At 40.0% G+C, this 22,290-nt stretch overlaps 1 long non-coding RNA gene across 1 annotated transcript in view; it reads right to left on the minus strand.

Annotated features, from left to right (window-relative positions):
• Positions 1-22,290, minus strand: part of LOC127384363 (uncharacterized) — a 78,059-nt gene that overhangs the window by 24,157 nt on the left and 31,612 nt on the right. Inside the window, exons 7-8 of the long non-coding RNA XR_007889410.1 lie at positions 21,665-21,788; positions 21,188-21,237 (exon numbers count right to left, since the gene is read on the minus strand). This is a non-coding gene — a long non-coding RNA (uncharacterized LOC127384363). The remainder of the gene's footprint in view (positions 1-21,187; positions 21,238-21,664; positions 21,789-22,290) is intronic.

Consider the following 22,290-nt stretch of genomic DNA (forward strand, 5'->3'; position numbering starts at 1 on the left):
GCTCCCAAACTCCTGCTTTTGATTTCATATGAGCACAAACCACAAGCAACTGCTGAGGGCTAGAGGAGGAGCAGCATGAAATTAGTGCAGAGGAAATCAAGATCAGTCCTTAATATGGGACAGAGCAGCAGGATTCACAAACTCACAAGGAACAGCTTGCAAAAGGGAGGGGGGGGGAAAAGTCAATAATGACAACATTTTTTTTAAAAAAAAAGAAAGAGCAGGATCCCAAAATAAGAACCACGGCATTGGTGGTCACTAGTGCTGTGCTTAAGCTGTCATCTGTTGAATCTGGCAGTCTGCACGTCATTGAACAGATAAATGCCTTTACCAGAACCCTCTAGACAAGGAGAATATACAGCACACACATTTAAACAGACTGCTGAGGCTGGGGGAAACTCTGTTGGTGGTCACAGACACCAAAGAATCAGGTATAGGAAACTCTGAGTAAAGCAGACATACACTCAAGAGGAAAAAATGATGAGAGGCAAACCTTTTTTCCCCCCCCTCTCCTTATCCAACATTTTGGTAATCCAGGCTAATTGCCCAGTAATGTAGCCACTCATAAATTTAAGAATACACAGAGATTATGTTTGTGTGTCTAAAATGGAAGTGGTCTTTCCTTTCAGGTAGCTACAGAGCCATACAATTTGCTCTGGGAAAGCAGGACATATTTTATCTGCTCTCATCCCAGTTTCTGTAAGGAAGTACATATGCTTGAGATACTGCCTCTTCTGCAACCTATTAAAGATGCCACAGGAAAGTGGTTTCAACCATTCGCCATGTGGTGAGTCGCAGCAAAGCAAGAAATGGTGGGATTTTTTTTTTTCCAGATTATTATATGGGCTCAGAAATCCTGAGCCTGTGCAAACATTAAAAAAATACTCAAAATATTTGAACTGGAAAACACACTCGTTTGCTGTAATGCCTGTGGATTTCTTAAAAAAATACAGGATCTTCTTTTCCAGACATCCTCTCAAATGTGAAGTGGGATAATGAAGAAGAATTCTAAACAATTTTACTGTAGCATGTTTTCATAGGCTATTTACAGCCATTTCAGTTTATTCATTTATGTACATTTTGTCTCAGTTTTCAAACAAAACCAACCCTTTCCTGGGGGGTAGCTTCATCCAAGTTTTGTCCTCTGTTCCATTGTTCTTTGACATACTCCATGGAAACAGGCATATTGCTCGAACATCCTCTGTTGACATCAGGGCTGGCATGAAGTTTCAAGAGTAAGCAATTATGCCTGGGGCTTTTGAAGGGCATTTCTGGGGCGCTGCAGCCCCTGGCACTCCAGCAGGAATGCTCAGTTTTGTAACAAATCCACTGATTGTGTTAAGTTTTGAAGACTCGTCTGTGTGATATAGTAAGGCTTGAACATTCTCTCTCCCGTGTGTTTTCTGCCATCCCTGTGCCAATGCTCCTTGGGTATATTATCCAGATTTTTTACTTAAGTCTTGCTTTTTATCTTTCCTTCTCAACAGGCTATGACTGGGATTAGCATTTTCTATGTTATCTGCTACATACACTTGTAAAGGGACAAGAAAACTAAGCTTTTAATAATTAAGGGCAAAGAAACCTCTGCAGACTATTCACTCTTCACAAGATATTTTCCATCATATGAAGCAGAAGCAAAGTTATTAAAATGTTACTTCTACAGAATTTTCCAGTTCCTTTTGTTTATTCCTAATCTACATCACCCGGGCTTCCTGTGCTTTTGGGTGAGCAGTTGGTTTGTAGGCCAACGTATGAATTATCTTCACATGCCAAAGAAAGCTTCAGAATTGCCCAGTCTGTTTCAAAACCTAGAAAAAGTAGGAGGTTGTATCTGGCAGCAGCAATATGCATTAAACCTTCTCAAAGAAAGCTTTGTTATTAAGGAGAGGCAACTCGTTTGGACCAAGTGGGATCAACATAAATCTTCATTCAAGGCTTTAACCACACCAGGAACTATGCTGAAAATAAACAAGATTTTTTTTCTTTCTTCTTTTTCTTTTCATCCATAACCATTGTTTTTTCTGTATCTCTTCTTCACTTCTAGATTTTAACCCCTTAGGAAATCAAACACCTCTCTGATTATCCTTTGGAATTTACATACTGAATAAAGCAGAATCAAATGAAAACCCATTTTAGTTATGCATGAGATTGTTCCTAAAACCAGTGCACGCTTCAAGAGGTACTTTGGGTTGACTTTCCTGAAGAGGACAAACTCTGTGCCCCTGCAGGCAAAGGCAACAGAACAACTTCTGTTCTTGCTACACTAATTTATCCAATGGGAGGCCATTAGCCTCAGCCACCTTCCCTCTGTTGAATGGCCAGGACACAGTTACAAACCGCAATAATGAATCAGACCAGACCTCACTGGACCTTCGAGACATGAAAAGAATTGCTGTTTCTCATTGTTTCTCCACTTCTGTTTACATCCACTCTTGCCATAGAGGAGGTTTGGATGCTGTGTTGGAAAGCTTAGCCTTACGATGTATTGTTGAAAATTCTCTGGCTAGTTTTGCAAGAAGCTGCCCATCACAAAGTGTTCCTCCCAGAGAGAAGTGATGCAATGCTTTCAAAGAAATCTCTGGTTCCCAGAAGAGAAAACATAAACAACCCAGATGAACGAGTGTGTTAGAGAGCTGCCAGTTCTTCTGCTCCAACCTAGAGTACCCCAGTACTTCGGTGGTGTTAAGGTCCGGCTCTTAGAATTGTATACGATGTGGGAAACTATTTATAAATAATTAACTTCTAACCCTTGGGACAGCAGAGAAAAAAAAACAACAACACAACAACCAACAACAATACAAAAACCCCAAGGACTAGAATAATAGCACAGTAGAGGGGCAAACAAAATCCCCCCCCTGCATTCTTAATTGTAGCATGATTTTTGGAACAGTGTGACTTATTAAGGAGTTTCTGACTCATGATCTTGAACCACTTAGTGGTGGCAATGTGTATGTGACATGGATCCCCCCAGACACAGCAAGTGCCCTATGTTTGCTCAGCCAGGCCTGGGAGGGAGCAAAATGCCACCCTGCAGCCCCACACTGGGGAGGAACTGCAGCTGTCTGATGCTGTGTGTGCCACGTGGCTGCAGAACAACCACTGACAAGGATGCATTAAAAGTTCTGCTTAGGTAGGTAGGGCTTGGAGTATTTTATATTTTCTTTTACTTTCTTTTAATTCAGAATCTGAATAGCATCATTTAAAAAGAAAAAAAAAAAGTTTTGTTTTGTTCTGCCTGTTCTTCCAGCTGTATCAGTTTGGTCCTATGCATGCCTGGACTACTCTGGGGAAGCCCTTAGGCTGTGGCAGCACATCCAGCAACAGGCCACAGATGGTGAATAACTAATTCTCCTGCCCAAAAGGCCAATCTTGAAAATATTTTGGGTAGTAATCTGCTTATTTGCTGCATGGAAAGATGAGGGAAGGAAGATAAGCAGGAATTTGGAGATGGTGCCTCACATCTGCCTAAGAATCTAAAATCTATGGAATACTTTGAATTTCTGTGTTTGAAAGGGTCTAGAATGTGATGAAAATAATATGAAAATTTAAAAATAATGCTGAAGTGTTTGACTGAATGCACCTTCACTGAGCTGAGGCCAGCTGGGAATTTCCTTAAGCCCCAGAATGAAGTGAGGTTTCAGCTGCAGATAGCCCACAGTAGAGCAACAATGCTACTTGGATTTTATGAGTTTCAATAATTCTACTTTAATCAGAAAATTAGAAGCAACCAAGAAAACACCCCCAAGGCTCAATTTGCTACTCTATTAAACCAGTATAGCACCAGAGCAATATCATGGTTTTCAATGGAGTTATGCTGGCATAAAATTGATGTCAGAGGCGGGTGAATCAAGCCCCTAGACAGCTGTGAATTATTTTCTTTCTATCTGACATTTTAAAGTTCAAGTGAAAAAACATGGTGGAGTTGGGAATGAATCCCAAATGCAGTCAACCTGAAAGGCTTGATAGAGAAAAATGTGGTTTTACTGCTAGTTTAATCAGTCAAATACAGAGAATATAACTCTTCTTAACAGAAAGCACCACCTAAACAACCTGGCTGCCACAGTTCTTAATAAATTAGCAACCTGCATTTATGCACTGACATTAGTAAAACTTTGTAGGGTGTTACAATGGACAAATTCAAATGTTTGGATAAGACTTACTGATTATTATTTCATTTTTTCTGAACACAAAGCTAAAATATTTGCCCTCCAGTATTAGGAATAATCTTGTAAACTGTAAAGTGAGCTATGAATTTAGCAGTAGTTTTTCTGTGCTATGTATCTATATGAATATACATAACTGCATTAAATTGAAGAATGCTACACTAATACAAAACAATAAAAAGAATAGCCTTTACAGTGCAGTAAGATATTAAGTGAGCCAGTTCAGTTTTGCAGCATTTGAAAAATCACAGTATTTACTAAATATCTGCAAAATTACATGGAATTGCTTAAAAATGGAAATCTGCTAAATAAGCAGAAGGATAACATCTGTGAGTAATGTAATATCTGAACATAAAAATATTAACCAGGAGACAAATGTTGCCAAACATATACATAATTATTGTACTTCATTGGACCCAAGCCTGATGAATGTCAGTTAAACTTGCAAACAAATTTGAGATTCAATCCACTGTCACACCACTTTCACATCAAGGGAATCCTATTAACTGTAAGCCAGTGGAGACCTTCTGTCGGTGTATGAGAAAGGGGAAATCAGGCATCAGCTTTATAGTTCACCAGGAGAGACATAACCATTTATGATTGCAGTGTCTTAAGTAGAATGAATACAAAAACCCCGAAGTGCAATTTTTCCCGCCAGGAATTGTTCAACTCAAGCATGCAAAATGAAGCAATACGGTATTGTAGTGCCAAAGTAAGTTCACTTCAAATTTCTGAAAAACCACAGTTTGCCAACTCAATGTCTGCTGTGAACAACCGGGCAGTACTGAGGGATAAATCCAGGAAGGTAAATGGCCAGCTTCCTCTACAAATACTTGACTTCATCTGGAATATTCAGCTGAAATCCCCTCCCAGCCTTAATTCAAAACTGAATCTATTACTTTTTTTGCTCCATGGTTACATGGGGCTTTAGCATTTGTGCAACAGCTGGTATCACAGAAGGAGCTGAGGTCAGAATTGATCCTCTGCAACCATCAACATGTCTTAGGGAAGTCCAGAATGGTAGGACTTTTGTGCTCCATACCAGTGCCAGAACAGTTCATGCTCTTCTCCTTACTTTAGATTTGGGTGCTTACTTTGAGCTGGGGACAAAGCACCTAAGTTTGTTGGTGATGTACTTATCTGTGTGGTTCAGTAAATGTAGTATGGAGCAGAACTTCCTTTGTGTGTCACATACAAAGCATTTGGGACCTCCAGTGGCTTTGGGACTGCTCTAGGAAAAATATTCTGTGAAGTGTACACTGGTAGATGAATGTGGCTCTAAGTTTAATGTATTAAGTAGCTACCTGGGAAGAAAACTTGGGGTTACCTGCCCGTCACTTCATTTTGGCCTGTGCTGTCCATGTATTTCACAGATCAGTTAGTAATTCTTCAAAGCTGCAGCTCTTCCACTAAATTGCTGTTGTACCTAAATGAATAAGAAGAGCAACCAGCCAATCAGAATTAAAAAGACAAGCTCAAATGTTTCTCTGACACTCTCTTCCTCATCCCTTTGTTCATCACCATCTGCTGCCTCCCATCCCACCACACATACCAGCCATGAAGGTCTGGTTCCCAGTCTAGAGGAACCTCCAAGGGTCAGCAGAGACACGTTCACCTCAGGAAGAAAAATAAATCCACTTGATTTGGAACTATGTGGCACACTTCCAAGGAGAAATTCATGCTCACATAGCTGACCACCTAACAGGCACAAAGTGCTCAGCACTTTTCAAGCTGTTGCTGCCAGGAGATTCAGTCAGACTACTACTGATTGCTGTGACCAATGCTGGGGAAAAAAGCAAACAACTAAAAAGCCCCCATGAAACATCCAACTAGAATTGCCACATGCAAAAAAAAACCCCAACATGCACTTACTAATACCTAATTAGACAATAATGGAAAGTGTGTAGCACTGGTTGTGTGTTGTTGACACTGGAAATAGGAGCAAAGAGAAAAAGTACTATATCTTAAAAACATCACATGAAATACAGAAACAGGTTTTAAGGAAATTTCCTAAAGCAAATTTTGGCAGCACATCGCTGAAACAAAGTGTCCTTCCCTTTCTTTACAGTAATTTTGCTGACAGACAACTCTAAGCAAGGACTTACAGTCAGAAAAACAAATAAAAGGCAAGACAAAGCTGCAATCTTTTCAAAATTCCATGGGAATAGTTACTTAAAGACAAAGGAGAAAGACCCACACATCAAAGATGCTTTATATATAGTACTAAACTCTCTTTAGAGCTAGGCAACAAACTTGCTTGAAAAAAGAAGCAGAAAAGAAACTGCAGGAACAGGTTTCTGATTCTACCAAACAGATTGTGCACTAGCATGTATCTCTACAGTTTTCTACTATTGATGTTTCTACATGCAAGATATAGTTCAAAATTATTGGAGAGGGAAGCATTTAAAGGAGAGAGGAAGGAAGGGGGGAAGAATAAAAATTCAACGTTACCTAATAATGTCAATAATCAACTGGTTCACATAGGAATATATTCAGCAACATTTCAGCTATAATATTATAGCTATGTAGAAAGGAGACTACTGTTGCAGAAACCACGTCTGCCTTCTTAAAATGGATACTTAGATCAACCATCAGATCTCTGCTGTTCTTACTGAAAAAAAAACCCTCTTGCTCCATTGATAATAAACTGTAAATTGCTTTATCGTACTGTCATCAGCAAAGAATAAGAATGATGAGTGATGTTTACAATTAACTGTGCCATTTTCCTGACTTCAATCCCAGTATCTTGTGGAAAAAGGCCTTCACTAGAAGTTTCAGTGCCACAGGAAGTGATATCTCATTCTTAATCTAGTTGTCACTGAGTGGATCATTTTCCAAATCTCTGTGTTAATTTCCTTGATTTAGTAATTTAGCCCACTGGTTAAATCCATTAGTTCTCCAGTTACACAGTTTGGGTACGTAATGGTAAAGGAAGTTATCTCTAACTTTTTTAGAACATCCTTTATGTCCTTTGTTCAGGGGGATCGAAGATATTTTAACTTTCTTTTCCTTAATCTCCTGCCAAATTCTACAGCTTTCCTTTCCGTTCTCTACGCTTTCCTTGAAAACGATACAATGAACTAACATGTCACATCCCTGTGACACCTGACCTGTATAGACAGGATGATGCTACCAAGTTTTGCTGTACCCAGTTCCCTATCACTATTACTTGACATAGAAAGCTGTTGGCTGGTGAGAGGAAACCACTCTTTGCCTGCTTTTCTTGCTTTAGTGTCCAAAAAGGAAAGAAATGTTCCTTTTACAGCCTTATGAACCATTAAACAAATATGCCTTGATTAATGTATATATGCTAAGTGGTTCATGTTTTTGGAACAGATCGAGGCAGCAGCCAACTGGTCCTGTCAAGCCAGATACCTGAACTGGAAACAAAATCTCTTTCAATGGTTTAAATCCACAGGTCTTTCAGTTTGTCCAGAAAACTCATGTTGAGTCCTCTGGAAACCATTTCCTTTGCCTCAGAAATGTTTACAGTAAATAGATCACGTGCTGGATTAACAGAAAACCCATGTTAAGTTTTAGCTTGAGTCTTTAAGCTTGAGAGGTTACAAAGAGATTCAGCTAACTTTTTTTTTTTTTCATTGCTACCTAAGACCAAGTGAGAGAAATCAAGTCTCCAACAAAGACATGAGGGGTAATTTGATTTCATCACATGAGGAACCCTCCCCAAAATACTCTAAGAATCTTCACTTCACCAATTATACAGGAGACACAAGACCTCAAGTTTTTTGACTTCAGCTCTAATTCAGCAAAGGATGTTTCTTATCTTAATAATTTTGAGTATCCTTGTGTATGAGTTTCAGTACTATTAAGAGTATTGCTTCAATAATATGTTGACAAGACTCATTTCTCACAGAACCAGATGATACATACATCTCTGTATCACAACCCTTCCTCCCCAAGAGCTTTTATACCTTGTCCAATAACAACATGAAGACCTCTTGTGAAGAATACTTTGACAAGCCCCTGTGTCTAGAGTTTATTGAGCATAGTTTAGCTGACCTGGCAGTAAGTATTAATGCAAACAGTATCCTTAGGGCATGTGCAATTGTGATAACAATTACCAACTTCTTCCAGCTTAAAAGGATCAGTTGCTTTTGGAATCTCACAGCTCTTCCTATAGCTGACTTCTTTAGTTATTGAAGTTGCACAAGTTTGCCATAGATTCATCACCAGGTCAGTGAGAAAATACACTGGAGATAGTATAAAATACGTAGTAACTCAAAAAATTCTAACTATATACTAACTTTATCTGGATCTATTTTGACTTGCAGTATTCAGCCATTTAAAAAATTTAAAATGCTGAGTTATTGAAATTGACATTAGCCATACTGCTAAAGTAAACTTCCATTCCACACAATAAAATTGAAGCATCATTTTGAAATTCCAAAACAAAGTCTAATATATGTTATCAAAAGCTAATAAGCAATAAAGCTGGTTTTCTTTCCATCACTGTAAACTTAGACTGAAATTAAATACAGGCTGTATTTTTCTTTGTTTAATTATATATTATTTCTCACATACGTAAATTCAGGTTTTTCATCTTTTTGCTGCTACTATGTTATCACTAATCTAGTATAAGATTAGTAGCTGCTCTACCAAAGGTAAATATAATTTCATTTGACATAGAATACACAATTTGTTGTTTATTTAAAGCCTCTTTCTATATTGAGGGCTTATTGGTCTCAGACATTATCTGGCTTCTTGGATTTTTTTAGTCTTAAGCATGACATAAAACACCACCAAATACAGCTAAATATTTCTCAGTCTTTCTGTGAGGCATAGGACAGGTCTCTATCCTACTACCTCAAAATCTTATCCAATGACATTCTTGCATAGCTTTCTTTCACTTGGTCTTTTTTTTTTTTTTTTTTTAACTGTAGAATCTCCAGTCTTGCCCTGACATCCACAGCAATGCCAAAGTGGTCAGCATAAAGCTTTGCCACTTCTGAGCTGTTGGCTGTATCTCTGCTTGTGTCTGGGCACCTGTATAAATAATTTCCCTGTATTTTGTGCATGTTTAGAACAGACAGCATGCAACTTTGAGCAGGAATTAGATATTCATTGCAGTAGAGGGCAGCAGTATTCATCCACAAGCCAGACAGTGCTGTGCACAGTACATATAAATACCAGCGCAGATATTAGATAATTTAGGCAGATGGAGTGATGTGAAGGAAAAATAGTTCTTCCTTGGAAATGAATTGCATTTCTAAGACCTCGCTCAGAGTGCATAATGAACTCACATCACACTCTATACAGACAGAGATAGGTAATCAGATTGTGTAATCCCAATATTAAAATCATCCTACACGTGTTAAAATTAGTAACCTCTTAGGAAATCAGTCCAAATTTATGAGTGAGCAGAGTCTGCAACCACTTGTACTTCATGCAACAATATGTGTAATTTAAAAATCTGCAGTATTGAACTTGAGGCCATGCCTACCCCATTAAAAATAAAGGTCTCCTCCAAGCCAGTGGAAACTGGCAATCCTCACTGAGTAGCAACAGCTTACAGAAATATATCTACATTTGTAATCATTTCAGTGTATGGATGATGACATTTGGAAACATCTGGATCTGATGATGTCCATGGGAGATTCCAAAATGGTAGTGTCTAAATGTGATGATACAATAAATACAAGGTGTTTTATTTTAGATTGAAACAGCAGAATAAAGACAAGGGCAGATTTAGATAGAGCATTCAAGCATGGGACTTCAGGTGGCAGCGTGTGTGCCTCTTAACTCTCGAAAACATCTCCAACATCAGCCACCTTCTGTGATCTCGAAGCAGCTCTGCAGCTGCTCTCCAGCCAAAATTCTTAACAGGCTTGTGCTCACCAAACTATGTGGTCGTAATTCAAACCATGCACTGCTCTGCATAATTAAGAACCAATCTCTGAGTCCAGAACAATAGTCTGCTCAAGCACTAGCACATGGGAACGAAATAAGACTTTATGTCTTGGCTCATGTTCACTTTCATCGTGGTTTCTTTCCCCCCCTCTTCCAAACAAAATCTTAGCTTCCCTTCTCCTCCCTGAAGCACATCCGTGGGCAGTTTTCAGGTTACCATAGACTCCTTTAGACTTTCCTCACCACAGAAATGGAGCCACAAAATTATCCCAAATGTATTGTCATGCACGAGCGCTAAAGCAATACATTTAGGATCTCTGACTGGGAGATTGCTCACTTGGAGATGAGACACTGAAAACCAACAGGGCACTGTTATTTCTGGTCCACACCAGCTACTTTTGGTGTGGAACAGGAGGGGAAACAGTGGGCTTTACACAAATGTTGCTGTTGCTCAAACCCCTGATGACTGAAGAACTGCTTTATGCCTCAGCCTGACCAAGGGCAGCCTCGGGGACATCTCTGACAGCCAAGAACAGCTCGTATGGAGCAGCCCTAGGCGATTTCTGGTTTCCCACTACATTCCCTGCTCCACCATGCAAAGGCTGAGATAGCTGAGAGAAATTAAACGAGTTTTATGATACGGTTTTCCTCTCTCAGGCAAATTTCCTGCTAGACTGAGTGGGCGCTGCTCAACTCTGCAGCCGGGAGGTTTCCAGTGGCCAAAGGAAAGCACTCTCTCTGCTGGCAGAGGGTCTTCCTCATCCCTGAAGTGTCAGACACCACCAACCATGTCTGCACCAAGTCTTGGATTATGTACTCCTAATGACTCACGCCTTCCATGTACATTGAGGGTTTAAACGAAGAATGCAGAAAACAATTAACAGTGACAAAAGGGTAAGACTTTCTGAGCCACAAGCAGAAGGAAGAGCCACCCTGTAGTGGAAAAGAAGCAGAAATGAGCTCCTTTTCCTATTAGCATTGGGGCTTTTTAAAAAGGGCTTTTCCTACTTCAAGCTACTGACAAAGATAAAAGACCAGGAAATATTTTCTGTTTTGCAAAACAAAGTCCTGCAAAGGAGGCCAGGGAAGGAACATAAAATATATTTTGAGGATCTGAAATCAAAACCATGTGAAGACTTGAGGAAAAATACAGCAGAGAGGGGTTAACAAAGAGGAAACCTCAGCAAGGTTCATGTCATACTTTTTTGCTATTTATTCCTTACAAATGAAACACTGTCCTTCCCCACGGAAAGGCCACCGTAAGTCTCCACAGGTCTGGAATTTGCACAAAATAGAGGGATCAGCTGAAAAACTAAACAGCCTATGAGGGAGCCCTCACTGCTAATGATGTCTCCAGTTTCCCCAAGAAATGTGAGGTGTGGCAGCTCAGCTGAAGTCCCAAGGGATTAGAGATTGCTAAAATGCCTGAGGTTTTGGAGGTGGGAAGGGGGGAATTCCCCTGTAAGAATCTTGGGACCATAAACCCCCTCCAAACTTTGTGAAAGAAGGATATTGCTGCCAACATGCTAAACTTAGTGCATTTTGTGAGTGGGAAGGGAAGAACCACCATATGAGCTCCTCAGCGTGCTCCAGCTGGGCATGTTAGGGGGACCATGAGTTGGAGAAGCCAAAAATAATTGTTCTTGCATTTACAAATCCTTTACCCTCATCATGGGACACCACTCATATTTGCTTTCTCTCTAACTCCAGCTAATTATATTGAAACACAAAAGCATAATAGGTAGATTAAGTTTCAGCAGGGCCTTTCTATCCCCTAATTAACCCTTGCTATCGTTAAATTAGAAGTTTTTGAGATTGTCCTTGTAAGACATACACACTGAAGTGAAGCAGTCCCCATAGTTGCTTACTTAGATATTAAAAAACAGGATACATGCACAGTTTATGTCATCTTTCCATGGATGGCTCAGAAGGAATCACAGCCATCCACTTACCAGTCCATGGCTCATTTCTACTTGGGAAGCAAGGATTTGCTGCCAGAAGCGTTGATAGGAGCTTAGACACTGGTTTTATTCATTAAACTTGTTCCTAGACTTCCCCACTGCTCTGTGGTGTGTGATGGGATGTGCATGCTGCTGGCTTCTGCACATGGCCTGACACTTCTGCATATGGCTTAGCATGCAAAAGGAGGGAGAAAATCATAACTGTTAATGTCAATATTATTTCCTATTGGCACCACAACTGCTTCTCCTTAAAGTTAACATTTGCCTGCTGAAGGTATCCACACTCATCATGTGCCACAGCAAAGAAGCATTTCAAAGTCCAGACCCATCAGGCCAGCTTTTATTTTGTTGCAAACCTTGAAATCAATGGGTGATCATTGCCTAATGAATGCTTCTGTGTGTTTGAGCCAGAGGAACCACATTCAAATACTTCTTAGGTGTTAGAGCACAGAGTTCTTTGCTCACAGGTCCCCTTTTGCCTTCAGAATGCATACCTTTCAGAAATGCATCATTCTCCTCTTTTCCTTCAAAATCCAAATTTTAAACATCATATATTTACCCCAGATTCCATGCATTATATATGTTTTTGCACAGATGGTCTGAGTGAGAAAGCTAGTGTATGACATCAGAGTTTATCCTGCAACAATTTGTCTTTCTGCATAAACTATGGAAGAAAGAGGGGCCTCCTTTCCAGTTCTCTTATCTGGGGACTGTCATAAATATTATCAGGAAACTGGTGACCCACTTCCTTTGGTTTCTCATGGTAACTTTATTGGATTTGTTTAAACAAACTTGTGTCCCAGTCCTCTGATACACAAAGGTATTTGTTGTGGGATCACTGCAGCTGTTGGTAAATCATTTATCTTACAAGATGACGTTTAAGGTCAGATATGGCTTTGTGTCCTTGTCAGACTGAGCAGTGATTACAATGCCATCCTAATGAAAAAGGGCAAAATTCAGAGCAGGGAACAAAGGTCTTGTGTGTGTGTCTTTGCAAGAGAAGGGAAAAGAAAGAAGTGACAACACGAGCTTCATTAGAACACACCTAGATTTGACCTGACTGGGGTTGTACTTGTTTTTATCAACATAAAATGCAGTGGTCTCTTTTCTATTGTCTTAACTTATATATACATCCACCCCTCTTTTATTTGAGGTGGGTCACTTTATGCTCCTGCATTTTGATCAAAACAAAGCTGTTTAAATTAGTAAACATAACGCTGCTTAAGTGCTTCAAGTGAACACACTGCCTTAAATATATTTCTAATATATACTATTTCAGCAATTTTCCACTGTAGATCTCAGAACTTCAGCCTTGTGAATCTATATGGTCCATCTCACACTTTTTTAGCAAACAAGTCCCCTACTGCATTAAGCACTGTCCACGCTCAATAGCCCTCTTTGCTCCAAACGTGCAACCTGACCCACCCCAAAACTCTCTTGGCTTTTTGCTGAACAATTAACAATTCACACCATAGACTGTGGAAGTGCACATTGTCTTCCTCAGCCTGCCAGCACTCCACCACTGTTCTCCCTTGTTCCATGCTCACCCTAGGAAGCTAGTCCATGGACCCGATACCAGCCAGAAGCTCTGACAAAATTATGTGTGTCAGGCTTTGTAACCATGCTCTTATTTCTCAGTCATCTAACATCATGAGGTGTCTGCTGTGAGGAACATTCTCTTTTAAAAAAAAAGCTGGCCTCACAGTGCCCTGGCTGGGACAAATATCCGTACCCATTGTGCTGGGAATCACAGGTCAGCCAAGGATACTGCAGCTGCTGTGGGGCTCTTGGATGGGCAGCACCTTGTGCCGGGCACAGCATGTATTAAAGGTCTCCATCCAGGATGGGGAGAGATGCACTACGCCTTAGTGGCCCTGCTGGTAAGCCTAGGAGAAGGGATTTCTACTTTTCTCAACATGCTGTTTTTTTGCAGGTGAAAGTGACCAACCCTACTCCTCCTTTCCCTTTTCCTCCCCAGACTCCAAGGCGGTATTTCCCTTGCTGCTCTTATCAGTTCCCAGGCTCCACCCTGCTGAGTTGGAGGGACACTTCTTAGAAACCCTTTGCAACAGGAAAATTCCCTTGCAGCTCCCGATGATGCACAGAAGGTGCCTCCTTGGGGCTTAGGCCTGGGTTCTCCAGAGAAGGGTGATGGAAATACACTTTTCCGAAAGGCAGCTCATTTTACAGCCCATGCTTTCCTGCTTCTGATACCCATCAGTCCTGCTAAAGTTACTTGTGTGACATTTCCCTGGAGAAAGCAACCATACTTCTTTCCCATGGGATTTGCTAAACGGTTTAAAAAAGAAAACCCTGCAAATACCTAAAAAGCCTTTGCCAGGGCATTCTTGACCTAAATTATTTCATTGGAAAAGGATCGTGTTAATGAAGCAACAAATAGAAACTTAAAGAAAACAATAAATTTGGAAAAAGCAAACACTGCACATGAATTAGCTGGCAGTCAAGTAAATGTTTTAAGTTTCTGTTATGCTCACAGGCAGTTTTAATTCCAATTTTCTGCACTTAGCCATATACTAAATCTAGGTACCCTGTCAATCTCCTTTTTTAAAATTCTGGCTAATTTGCAGTTTCTGACTGAATATTTTGTAAATAATATATGCTGATTTATTTTTCTAAAGCTGTGAAAAGCTAATTCCTGCATCTCCTTTGGTATGTGGTATGGAAACTGAGAAGAGGGAGGAGTGCTGAAATGAGTACAGAAAATAAAAATTCACAAACGCCCTTCCTCTCAAGACAACAAACGGGAAGTGGAGAGACCTTTTCCACTATCTTAACTTGGGAGCTAGGAGGTATTCAGATAGCTGTAATTTTCTACAGAAATTGAGCTCAGACCTTTCCCAGGGCAAGGTGATTCTGTGCTTCTCGGCTAAACCTGGTTGGTTCTTCCTACGCAAGTGAACAGGACACCTTGCCCACTGCTGGTATAGAACATACACTCCCTGCCAACACCATAAGCTGTGAAAAGTGGACAATGGCTGAAATGTGTGAGGCTTTGCCTTTTTAAAAAAAATTGGTTGTGTGTGCTGTACACCTGCGGCGTAATGGAACATTTTACCGGCGATGGAAGGCATTCATACGGATTCCTGCAAACAGAGTAGCATATAACAAAAATTAAGACTCTCCTGGGCTTTTGCCAAAATAATTGGAAATCTCCATTTATAAGAGTCTTAAAACCCAGAACCAGCTGGCAGCTACTGTTTGTAGGGGATTAATTTGGGTTATGGTAACAAATAATTACATTTATTTTAAGGCAATAACAAACAGTAGTTTCAAGCTGAAATCCAGTAAGGCAAAACAACCTTGCACCAAAATACCTGTTACTACAGTATCTTGTGAAGAAAGATCACTGCTCCCACACAGCTGGTCCTAAGCAGACACCATGGAAGGGACAAGCATGCCTGGAGTTTGCAACTTTTAAAGTTAAATATCATTAAGAATAAGTACAATTATCTTCTAAATCCATCAGAGTGTTCTGTATACTCTGTCAGAGCTTTACATTTAAAATTAAACTCTAACTCTTGTCTGTCAATGCCAATGGCAGAGATTAATATCCTGTGCAGAAGGAAATTTGCATAAAGAAAACACTGTTCCAAGATCACTGGATACTCCTCTTCAGCTCCAGAAATAAACTGCGAAAGCGTGAAATTAAGAACTAAGAATATGGGATGTAACATTAAATGCCAAATCAGCATTTTTCAGAGACAGCTCCGCACCGTCTAGCTGGGTTGAAATCTCCTCCTCTCTGCTGCCTGAGTCACTTGGTCCTGACCCCCCCACCACTGAGCATATACTTGGGGAATTGTGTTTTCAAGTGAAACCACCGTCTGGATGGCCAGCACAAAACCTTCAGCAGGGTTATGTCTGGTTCACCTTTCATTGTTTTAGTCAGCACCTCTGAAAGTAGCAGTACAGCAAGGGCAAAGGCTTTTGAATCCTCCAAGAAAGCTGCCCTTGAAGGGGTCTTCAAGCAAGACTACCAACAGAACACGCCAGCTCTGAGCTTCATTACTGGCAACACAGTAGGAGAAAACCATCGTGTCAGTTCACCATCAAACCTCCTGAAGTCACTAAACTTTTTTTCTTTGTGGCTTGGCATCAGCTATATAGAATATCCTGGGAGATGTAAAAAATAATACCCAGTTTTCTGCAGAGACAGTGATTCTGAGGTACCAGAAGAAAAAGTGAAGCTCCTTTCTGAACTGCAAGATGATGGATCAGTCTGACTGGTGAGCAAAAAAGAGTATTTTGAATTGAACAAGAGGCAGCATGCTCAACAGTTCTGGCAGACAAGCCATTTTACCCAGATGGTGAAGTAAGCACTTTTTACCAGGGTGTGTAGTGATAGGACAAGGGGTAATGATTTTAAGCTGAAAGAGGATAGATTTAGGGTAGACATTAGGAAGAAATTCTTCAGTGTGAGGGTGGTGAGACAGTAGCACAGGTTGCCCAGGGAAGTTGTGGATGCCCCCTCCCTAGATGCCTTCAAGGATGGAGTTAGGACTTTGATCAGCCTGGTCTAGTGGGAGGTGTCCCTATCCACGCAGGGATGTTGGAACTAGTTTATCTTTAAGGTCCCTTCCAACCCTAGCCATTCTGTGAAGGATAAGAAAGGAAACTTTTGACACATTCAGGAAACAAATGGGTAATAAACAGCAGGAGAATTAGAAGGCTGAAGTAAAAAGAAGACACTATTAGACAGGAAGGATTCGTACATGTTAAGAATAAACCATCTTGTGGCTATTTGGTTGTAGACATTCGGTTGAACTACTGTGTATTTTCCGAACAGGATAATATACCAAAATCAGCCAGTGAATTACACTAACTACGCACTGCAAGACAACTTGGTAGAGTCTGTTTCAATTATTTTGATGTAGAAAAGGTAACTTTGTTTTTCAAAGACTTTTTCAAATTCCACTGACATACCAACCAACATAGATTTGTAAGCTAAAGGCACAGATGAAACATGATGGCTTGCACTCAGCTTCTTATCCTAGAGAAGTTTAGAGTTAGAGGCAACTAGGGAGCCTGAAGGAGGTAAAGTATTGGTGAGCAGATCACCTGCCCTTCATTAGGTGGGCTGGACATGAGCCTGATGAGAAACAGAGGGCAACAGTCCCAAGGTACTCAGCACAGATGGTTGCAAAAGATGTCAGTCTGAGAAATGGGGGGCAGTGAATACAAATGACAGGAATTACATCAGCTAAAAGCATGTGGAGGAATGGAAAAAAAAATATGGCAGCTGCCTGGTCTTGTAATTTAGACCAAGAGATGGGAAGAGGAAAATGCCACTGAAGGTACAGCTGCCACAGTAGCAGCTACTGGTCAGCAAAACAGGGAAAATAGGATATGAGCTCTGAAGAAGGAAGTGTGTATATGCTACAGAGGTTTTTTAAAGGGGAGTTTAATGTCTGAAAAGACTTTCAGGGCCCAGTACAGGGAAACTAAGTTTCATAGAAGAACTTAGTTAGAACTTGCTTTAAAATTTGTCACTCTCATTGGCTTTTATCCTACCCATCTGTAGGCAATCTCTTGCAGGCTGTGAAGAGTTTTTTGTCATCCCAGTTAAAATTATCTCCTACAGTGGATTTTATGCACTACTTTAGGGTCATAATTAATCACTCACTTGGACCAAAGTCTTGATGTTTCGCTAAATATATGCCCTGGAACTTGGAAACAATAGCACTAACAAACTTTGGGCACTGAGATAAATATTTCATCAACTACATCAAAGATTCAAGACCTTTTCAGAGTATTTGCCTGTCTCTCTAATAAATCAAAATAGACACATTGCATAGGCATGTGTATCTCTGAATCAAAACTGAGTTTTAAAAGTTTGTAAGCACATACTCCAATTGTTGAAACTTCAAGGGACCTCACAGTCAGCAAAGAAACACTTTATTTCAACTCTTTTGTGATGGAGCAGGTATTTTCCACATGAGAAAGGGTCATAAGCCACTGTTATGCTAAATAATGTTGCTGATGCAGTAGGAAATCTAGGAAACTATTGGGAAACAGATTGCAAGGAAAGCTTTCACAGCAGAGGACTGAGAGCTCGGCTGAGTGTTGTCTCCCTGAGATTTCATTATCATAACGTCAAACCTTTCAGTTTTTGTTGCAGTGAATGGGCTACACCTGCCAGCCAAAATAAATTCGGACCAGAAGACATGATGTGGAGAAATGCATTTTCAGTTGTCATTGATGTTTTAATAGAACCAGTTCTGTCCGCTTTACAAAGATCACATGTTGAGATACAGACAGTACATCATGATAAGACCCTGAAAGCTATTGTTTATTATCTCTCCATACTAAAACAAAGTTTTCAATGCTCCTCAAGCTGTTTCTATCTTTCCCTTGTTTGGCTTTGTATTTTGAGTGCCTTATCTGAGACTTGCCTTTTAACTTTCCTCAGGGAAATAAATATTGTGGAGTAGAGCTTTCACAAAAGCATTGCAACTGAACTCAAAATCTTCTACAAAGCACCTACATGAAATTTTCAACTGAAAGCATGAAATGAAGCTAAAGTTACTGTAATATTTTCTGAACCATAAGAGTCATACAGTCACTAAAAAAATGCCTAGCACCAGGTGTATCAGCAAACCTGGAAGAGTTAGCAGGTCTCTGGGGGTGGGCTGACGCTGGGCAGAGCTGTGTGTCCAAGGGGAGACAAAGAAACACAGCAATGGAAGAGGAAGGAGCCTTGCTGACAGAAGCAGCAATGAAGATCCTTGTCTCATTTTCTTTTTCTTTGTATTTGCATTTACCCCAAGCTAATGTCATAATGTGTTTTTAAAATAAAGAGATTAGCCTATGGTCTCGGGTCTACTCCCCATCCTGGGGCTAAATGGTCTTGTACTCAATGATCCGGGGACTCTTCTCAAGAAGAGGCAGTACACACACTGGCATCACTGGGATAACTTGCTGGTAGCTGGTAGTCTGAGTGACATCACACAGGGTCCTAAGTCTGTACTGGCAAATGTATGTGTGTGTGCCAGAACTTTCAGCCAGGTCTTTTGTCTCAGATTTGGAGCAAAGAGAAAAAAAAAGATTTTGTGGCATTCCAGGGATGTGACCAACAAAACTGTAATTTTTGTCTTAATTAGGAAACCAGAAAAGTTATTGTAATGAACTGAACATCTGAAAGAGAAGGGGAAAATTAAATCTGAATGTCCTTGATATAAGTCCTTTGATGTAAGGTTTAGTTCAGCTGAGAGATGTGATGTAAGTGTAGAAATGAGGGGTAGGATGGCTTATGTCTGTCAAGTCTTCTACCATAGCCGAAAAGAATGATCTGAACAGTCTGTTGTTAAAATGTCTGAGGCAGATGTTACTTTTACCACCACAGTCAAAGTAAGGGTCCTCAGTGTTTGACTTTTTAAATCCCCTCTAAGTTCCTTACAGAGATGTAAAATGGTTTGTTTATTAAATCTGTAATTTTACAAAACTTGTGAGGTCCAGAATGAAATGCCTGATTCTCTGCAATCTCTGGTGGGACATACATTTCCTTAATCTCTGTAAGAACACACCTCCTACAGTCCAGCACCAAGTGCTATATTTATAATCTAAGAAGACAGTAAAGATTCTTTTTTCCTTTCATTGTCATTTTTACTATACTCATCTTAAATAGTTACCAATATAGGCATTTTATTCTTGTGAATACATGGAATCAGTAGTGATATTCCACTTAGCATCATGTTTCTTTTTGAATGCCTGAATATATTGAAACTCACTTGCTGCTCTCTTTGTCTCAAAATATTTCAAAGGTGTTTTCAAATCTCATATACAAAAGACTCACTTTACCAGCCACAAAAGACTGACTCTCACTCAGTGGCAGAATGCAGTAAAACTAAACACTGCAGAACAGTTTGCGTCAAGAAATACAAGTAGAGGCTTCCCTGAAATCCATGTTCAGTTAGTAGATTTTTGTTTCCTCAGTGGTCTCAGTCACATCTTTATAAACCACAAATCAAAAATGGAATAAAAGCCCAGTGGCAACATCAGGAAACAATGCAGTTAAATGGAATTATTTTCTGTATTTAAATTTCTCAGTAGGAGAAGTAGTCATGAAGGAGAGACTCTGAACCCACTGAAGCTGAATAGAGCTTTAGCTCCCAAAGTCAATGGTAAAACTTCAGTGAAGCATAATTTAGTTTTAAGTATTTAAAAATACATTTTAAAGTGTGTTAATACCAGATTAAGTGGATCTGCCTCTCTTACGCCATGTCAGTATTTAACAAATTGACTCGTTCAAAATTTGAAAGAATTTCAAATAAAATTTTTTCTTTGCAATGTGCTGCATTGCACTCACCCACTGTTCCATGCCTGATGTCAAACAGGAGTTTAAAGATGCATACAGCAGCCTCTCAAGACCCCAACTCTCACCCAGGAGCTGCCCCTATCCCTGATACCGCACGAATCATCAGCCAGTTCTGAATGTTTAGAATCACTGCGACTAATTGAGATCGGGACCTGAACTCTGAAGAATGGTCTGAGAGGATCAACAGATGGGAAACACGTTAGCTAGTCACCATCAATCTGCAAACACCCCCACAATGTCACATGCTGATTGCCCAAACCAAATTGCCCAGAGTCAAACGCATGGCAGACTGTGATGGAAGGTGGGCTTAGAAAGGCAGAAGAAAGGGAACACAAAGTAGGGATCAGGAGGCATCTCACCTAGTCATGGTGGGCCTTGTATTGTCCCCAAAAAGGGGAAAAAGAAGACAATTAAAATAAAGCAAGAACCAGAACACGTGGGAAAGACAGGAAAAACTGGTTGGGTAAACTTCAAAATGTTTCCTACATGACCCTGAGACACTGAGTACAACCTGTAGAGAGTAAAGCAGGTCTGGAGTTTTCCCTGCTGTTACTCCAGCAAAAAGGAAAAAGTAACAGACCTGCTCAGGATGGGAGTTTTGTTGCTTTCTAAACATTGTACAGTTTTTTGTATGTCCTGGTAGAATCTGTACATAACTGTGCAAAAAAGTGAGCAGACAGATGCACAAGATAACATTCTTTTACATATTTATACAGCAATAAGCACACTCAGACACATAAAGAGGAGATATAGTGGCTCCTCAATATCAAGGCTTCCTCAAAATTCTCTCACTATTGGTAATTTGCCATATAATTTATGTTCATAAAAAATAGGAATACCTGTTATGCAGTGCACCGTACCTTTCTCAGTTCTTAGAAACCAATACAGAAGGAAAGCTTCTCCACTGATTCTAGGAAAAGGAAAATATTTGTTTAAAAAATTTCTAAGAACAGAAATTCTGTAGACGTGTAAGTTAAAACTACGTTTAATTAAAAGGATCAGTAAGGTCCTAATTTTCCTTGTTGCTGGGATCCATCCTGAAGGCTCTAAGAAGTGGTTAGCATTGAGTTTATGTTCCCTGGCAAAACGAAAGGAGTTTCCTGAAAATCTGTTCATAGAGTTACTACTGTGTTATCTGTTTCTGTCACTATGTCTGAAGAATATCAGTACTTGAAAACACCAATGCATTGTTCATCTCTCTCTCTCTGTCTTATTAACATCTGGCCAGAAAACATTGTACTTCCACAAGTCAATATTACATCCCTCTTCATAAAATATATTTGAGATGTATGAGAAGTACAACTTGTCCCTGATAGTGCCCAACGCCATATACTTACAAAAGAGTATGCAGAGAAGTCAAGTTCCCAGTTCCACGTTCCATCCTCTAGTCCTTGTATCTCCTGTACTTTGCAGAGAGTGATGTCACTGCTGAAGTCAGGACATAATTCACAGTGGTGACCTCTAAACATTCATAGAGACAGGGAGATAACAGCAGTAAATGCAATTCTTCAAAACACTGCTTTGGCGTTCAACGTTATTATGTGCTTAGACACATTGCAGTGCTCATCCTCCCTAACTGGCAGAATTTCAGCAAAAGCCTAATGCAATATATCACATTAAGCAAGAGGAAAGCCCAAACCAGTGTATTTCTCTGTACCTCTAACCAAAGCATTTGAAACCTGTGGGTTTTTTGAAAAAGAACATGACTTCTCAGTAGTTGTGATCTCTTTCAGTAGACTAGAAGCAAAGCATATTTTAATAATCTTTACATTCAGGTCTAACCATGACAATTTTTGGTCCCGTTCCAAATAATTTTACTTTTCTAGATGTGAAAAACTTCATTTCTACTAGGTTCGGCAAACAGAGGAGTTCAGAAAACATCACAGAGGAACCTCCTGTTGACAGAATCACAGCAGTTTTTATAGGCGAGCTTACATTTACAAGCAGGAGGATCACTGGGGTC

The sequence above is a fragment of the Apus apus genome, chromosome 4 (assembly GCF_020740795.1).
Source record: "Apus apus isolate bApuApu2 chromosome 4, bApuApu2.pri.cur, whole genome shotgun sequence".
Classification (NCBI taxonomy): domain Eukaryota; kingdom Metazoa; phylum Chordata; class Aves; order Apodiformes; family Apodidae; genus Apus; species Apus apus.